General features: G+C 41.1%; 1 non-coding gene across 1 annotated transcript; it reads left to right on the forward strand.

Moving 5' to 3' along the window:
- The first annotated feature begins 1,270 nt into the window (after positions 1 to 1,270).
- LOC122814706 lies at positions 1,271 to 1,389 on the forward strand. The gene has a single exon (XR_006366899.1). It is a non-coding gene; the product is annotated as a 5S ribosomal RNA (ribosomal RNA).
- Positions 1,390 to 6,000: the final 4,611 nt, after the last annotated feature.

A 6,000-nucleotide genomic window follows, 5' to 3' on the forward strand; every position in this document is an offset into this window, starting at 1 on the left:
CTACGTGGCAAACCTCATCACAAAGGGTTTCTCATCCAGGGAAAAAAGGTCATTGTTCCCCTCTACTCGTCACTCATTAAACCCATTATAGAGTACAATGCCCCTTTTGGTATGTACCTCACAAGACCTCTGCAACAACTGGAAACGCTGCAGAAATACCTCACAGAGGATTACCGGCCTCAAACAGATGCCCTATGCAGACAGTCTCAAAAAACTCCAGCTTTACTCTGTCGCATATCGCTTACTCAGAGGCGATCGCTGCCTAACATACAAAGCTATGTCAAACCCAGAGCTGTTGGACATGCTCCACTTAAAGAAATCCCAATTCCTCCGAGCTGCATGCTCTAGGGACTTAAACCTTGTCACCACAATAAACAGAACATGCTGGAGAGATGGATTCCTGTCCCAGAGACTTTCCATACTCTGGAACAAACTACCTATATATATATATATATATATATATATATATATATATATATATATATATATATCAAACAAAGCTCCTCATTAGCACTCTTAAAGAAAATCTTGATGATTGGATGGGAAATAGGAAATTCACCCCAGGGATCACCTCTGTGGCTCTGCTTGACAGGGGCACAGGAAAATAATTTTCTTGGGTGGCGAAAGCCAGGGAACATTTTTGGCTACGCTTATATAGGGCCAAAAGCCTAGTCCCTACCTATGAACCTATAACTGTAGCAAATATTTGTCATTTAGGCCCAACTGATTCACCCTTTATTATATTCCTGTTAAGACTGAACCTTTCATTTCATAACTGTGTACATGGACTACTGTGGAGCAGGCCTGTCAAAGGTCAGTACACACTGTCATGTGTAATTACCAAATAAGACAACTGTTCCAAGTGCTGATTTGTAGAGAGATGGTAAGAAAGGGAAAGTGCACAAGTGAGATCAGTAATAACTGCAGCAAAAAAAAGAAATCCAGTGGAGAAAGCTAGTATTACAATTCCTGGGAGTTAAAGCAGTAATGCTATACCTGCATCTGACTTTTGCACATGAAACAGTCCAGAGAGAATGTATGATGAAAACGTGCCTGAAGAGATTAATAAGCAGGGACAGTAAACACTGGATGTGTTGCACGACTGTTGAATATGTCATCTGCACTCATCACCCTGAGGGAAGAGAACCCCTGTGGTTTTAAAATGTGGAAAGAGGCAAACAGTAATTACAGGAAATGTAATATATGTAAAACTGACTGCTGAGCTACTGATGAGTGAGCTATAAAGGAGACTAGAAAAGCTTCAGTCTTTGTCTACGGCCATACCACCCTGAACACGCCCGATCCCGTCTGATCTCGGAAGCTAAGCAGGGTCAGGCCTGGTTAGTACTTGGATGGGAGACCGCCTGGGAATACCAGGTGCTGTAGGCTTTTGTACACTGAAAGCAGAAAAAACAATGTAGTCTCAACTTTACTTTTTTTTACCATTTAAGTTAAGACACATCAAACTAGGACTGACCAATAATTTGAAGTCATTTCATTTCAGTGCTCCTTTCTTGCTTTCATTAACATCTTAATTCTCTTTGCCTGGATTACTTCTACATTACAGTTACAATAGCTTGAAATTTGATCTGTAAAGACCGCTTCCATCAGGGTGCAGCTGTCAGTTTGCAGTGTACTTATTTTAAAGACTTGAAAGTTATAAAGAATTAGAGGCAATCCAGTCCGTTTGCAGAGAAAAAAAAACAAAAAAAAAACTATAGCACAGAGATACGGTACTTCCCGTAACATGCAGCAGTCTACGAAAGGCTAGTGGGAACATTTTAGAGGCGGAACAGAATTTCTTCTTGGCTGTGCAAATAAATCGGGAAGAAAAAAATCCACAGCATGACACTTTTTTTAAATAGTACATCGCTAGAAAACAATGTGGTCACTCTTTTGAAATGCATCTTTTTTTTATTTTTTAATACACCTAGCCAGTTCTTATACCATGCAGCTCTAATAGTCTGAATTATTAAACAGGACTCTGGCTACGTACACTGTAATAATCTTGATTGTTCCAGAATTCATATGTAGCTTAGTAAAATTTAGTTTGGATGTGCTCAGTTGTTGAATACCTCCCAAAATGACTAGCAGCGGAATGTGAGATGATTCTGTTTCCAGAGACTGTTACAAGAATGTCAAGCCATCTACTGAATTTTGTTTTAAAATGGCAAAAATCAAGAACATACATTTGAAGCACACTGCTTGAATTATGCTAGAACAGGGATACATCATTAGAATGTTGGATGACGGAGGTGTCCCACAGTACTGCCATGCAACTTGTGATATCATTGAGAATAAGCCCAAAAAAAAAAAAATTCTGTTTTAATGCATTCTGGTATCAGATGACATTGTAAATTGTTATCGCATGAGAGACGACGTGTTGTTTTAGTTTTGAGGTTTACTACAATACCATGCTGATAAAGCCCAAAGCAGTAAGTCTTGTTGGCACAAGTAAAATCCATCATACTGCACACTCCAACATAATCTAGTGTTGCTATACAATTTGTTTCTTTAAAGAAAGCTGTAAATATTTTTCTTTATTTATAAATAGTAGTATGGCAGTTGTCTTGTTGGTATCTTGTAGTTGTGAAGCACACTGACAGGACAAACTGAATGTGTACGTATCTGTGGTACTTTTGTGAATAGCTTACTGTTAAGCAGTGTGTTGACCCTGTTTTTTAAGCCAATGATGCGGCTGTCTTTTTTTTTTTTTCTTTTGTTCTGAAATGCAAGGTAGTTAAGGACTACGTATAGTAGTATTTTCAGTGGCAAACTAACTTCTAATGGACGCACATGTGGTTGAACTGCAGATAAGCAAACACATGTATTCATTTATATTTGTTTACCAGGGAAGTCCGACTGGGCCAGCAGCCCATTTTCAGTAGAGGTCCGGGGAGAAAAGCTCCACAGAAATTTAAGCAAATTACAATAATTAGTACAATAGTATACATATAGTAAGATACAGAATACATATCATCTAATTAGTCTATACAAAGTAGTATTTGATACAGTTTTCTAGTAGATACAGGTTCGAGAAAAAAAACACAAGCATTTCAGTGAAGATCACTGTGAGAAAAAATTATTACTGTGTACATATTAAATAATAGTTATGAACAAATTAGATTTCCTTTATATATATTTTGAGTAGTAATAAACACTGAGGAGAGGGAGAAAATGAGGTAAGGAGTGGACAGTGTGTTGACAGAGTTATAGATATCTTATCAGTCAGGTTTGGAGCCGGAACAATGCCAGTTCTTGGATACATGGTCAGATAGTAGTAGTTTGAAAGAGGTAGATTCAGGTGTGGGGTAGAGACTTCCATAATTTGGCTATATGATTTGAGAATAGGGCTTTACCATGACTGTTGTTAGCTCTGTACTGTGAGAAAGTTTCTGTCTGCAGCTCTTAGACTTCGTGGGCATGAGTAAGGAACAAGTTCTTTGAGGGACGGGCAACTGTCGGGATGGAAGATGATACTGTGTGTGAATTTATGTTGGTAGAGATGAAGGAGGTTCGGTAGCTCAAGCCAATTTAACTGATGTAGAACAATACACTGGTGGGTTTGGTGGGGAATGTTGGCTGCGAAGCGAGCTATTTTGTTGTAGCAAGGTTCCAATTTGGTTGTCTGACTTTTCTAAGTTGGTAAAGAGGGGGAAAGCATATAGGAGCGTAGAAAGGAAGAAGCATCTGGATATGGCTAGTTTGGTATTGTCAGTGAGGAAAAGCTTGCTTCTGTACAGTGAGCCAAGTTTGATGTGGACTTAACTGTGATGGCTATGTGTTCATCAGTTCTGAGTTTGTCGACTGTCACGACAAGGAGTTTTATATGGTGAACTCACCCAGGTTGGGAGGCATCTGCGGTCACCATGGCCTTGGCCGGGGAAGAACAAAAGAATGACATTCTGAGAGTTTGTTCAATGAATCCATTGAAGATGCCTTTCGCATGCCTGTCTGATCTTGACTGGAGCGGTTAAAAGACGTTGAACAATGGATCACTGGGTCGATAGAGTCCACTGAATTATTCTCATGTGAAACCTAGCCAGAGGAATGAGGGTGAGTGTGGATGTACGAATCCCAGGTCTTGTAAAATTAGCCGTGCTGGAAGAGATGAATTATGATTTACTTTCCTGACCTAGGAATTCATTGTCTGGATGTGAGCAGGAGGAAAGGAGACGGTCTTATTGACTGCATCCAGACAGGCACCTATGAACTCCAGACTGTGTAGGTGTGAGTTGCGATTTCTTAAAATTAACTGAGGTGCCTCGATAAATGCACAACTGGAGCAAGTAATTCCTTGCATGTAGGAGTCTATGCTTGATTGGGGTTGATAGGAGCCAGTCGCCCAAGTATGGAAACACTCTGAATCCTAACTGCTACCACAGCCATGCATTTGGTGTACACCCTGGGGGTTTGTGGTGAGACCAAAGCACAATGCTCTGAATTGATAATGGCTCCCAGGTGGAAGCGCAAATATTTTCTGGAGTGCCTGTTCATTTTGATAAAATAGTATGTATCCTGAAGATTTATCAAGCACATCCAATTCTCTCTTTGCAGAAGTGGCAAAATGGACCGAACTGTGACCGTCTGAAACCTTGAATATTGCAAGAACTGACTTAGTTTGCTGAGATGCAGTATCAATCTCAAGTCCCCTGTCCTTTTTGGCACCAAGAAGAATTTCAAATGGGTCCCGAATTCTCATTCTAGTCTAGGGGGGACGTATTGGATGACACTTTTTTTCCCTAGTAGCTTTTTTTCTCTTTAGTGCAGCTGCTTCCCTCTGGGTGGAACATCAAGGATTCTTTTCATTTTGCTTGGGGGAATTTGGGAAAGGGGTAGTATATAACCTCTGGATATGATTCCCAGCACCAAGGAATCTTTTCTTTCTAGATAGCCAGGCTTTCTGGTGCAGAGACAAAGGTCCCCTGACTGCCTCCAAAGGGTTACAATCGGGCCTCACTTCAGGAAGTCTAGTAGGACTTATGTGAGAAGGAATCCCAGAAGCCCTGGTTTTGCGGGTCACCTCTACTGCAGGGGTGCAGTCTTCCATTTGAGTTACTGCTTGCCTCTGGGGGAATTATTTCCACATGAATTTTGAAAAGGACCCTGGGATTTGGGATATCTCATTTTTCTACCTCCCTGTTGATACCCTGATAAAGGTCTTTGAGGAGTTGAAAAATGTATGGCCACGCAGGCAAGGTATTTCTTTCTTGCTCACATCTGGAGAACATGTCTTTTACCTTGGAGCCAAATAAGGAAGATCCATCAAAGGGTGGGTGCACTGATGAATGAAGACTTAAAAGGGCTCCTCAAAGTCGCACAATCCCATCCACGTATTTCTCCTAATGGCTATGCCTGAACCCACCACCCATAAGGTAGCTTCTGCTGCATGGGAGATCAGCCTCGTGGGCACATCAGAAATAGACTGGAGGGTGGAGAGTTGGGAACAGATTTTATTTTGGTCCTTGGCAGACATGAGCCCAGCCAGAGATTTGGGAAACTCTTTGGTTAAATCTCTGTAATCTCACAAAATGTACCAGATAATTCAGTGACCAGAGTGCAAAGTTCGATGAAGCATACATGTACTTACTAAATCTGTACAAGACCCTGGACTCGCTATTTGGGGGATGGACAGACTGTTCTTCCAGTTTTTTCTTGGTGGCTTCTGTCACAAACATGGCATCAACTAGGACTCCTTTGCTTCAGTGTGCCTGGTCCTTAGGAGGAGCTAGAATGTTATCACGTCATTTAGGGATCGGCTGTACAGTATCCATCTCCTTCAACGCCCTGCAGGAAACAAATTTGATGAGTTCAGCAGCCAATGAAGTCACCCAAGAAGTAGACAGGTCAGACATAAAAGCCTCTAGAAACAACAATTCCTCCTGGGAGGGGGTATCGGAGGACCAGACACATTTTTGTTTCAGAAGCTCTAGGACATTTACAAAGCAGATGTCTACAGGTGAATATCTGGGGCACCCCTTACCTTCATCAAAATCTGTG

Source organism: Protopterus annectens, chromosome 10.part0 (assembly GCF_019279795.1).
Source record: "Protopterus annectens isolate FY-2018-M chromosome 10.part0, PAN1.0, whole genome shotgun sequence".
Lineage (NCBI taxonomy): Eukaryota > Metazoa > Chordata > Ceratodontiformes > Protopteridae > Protopterus > Protopterus annectens.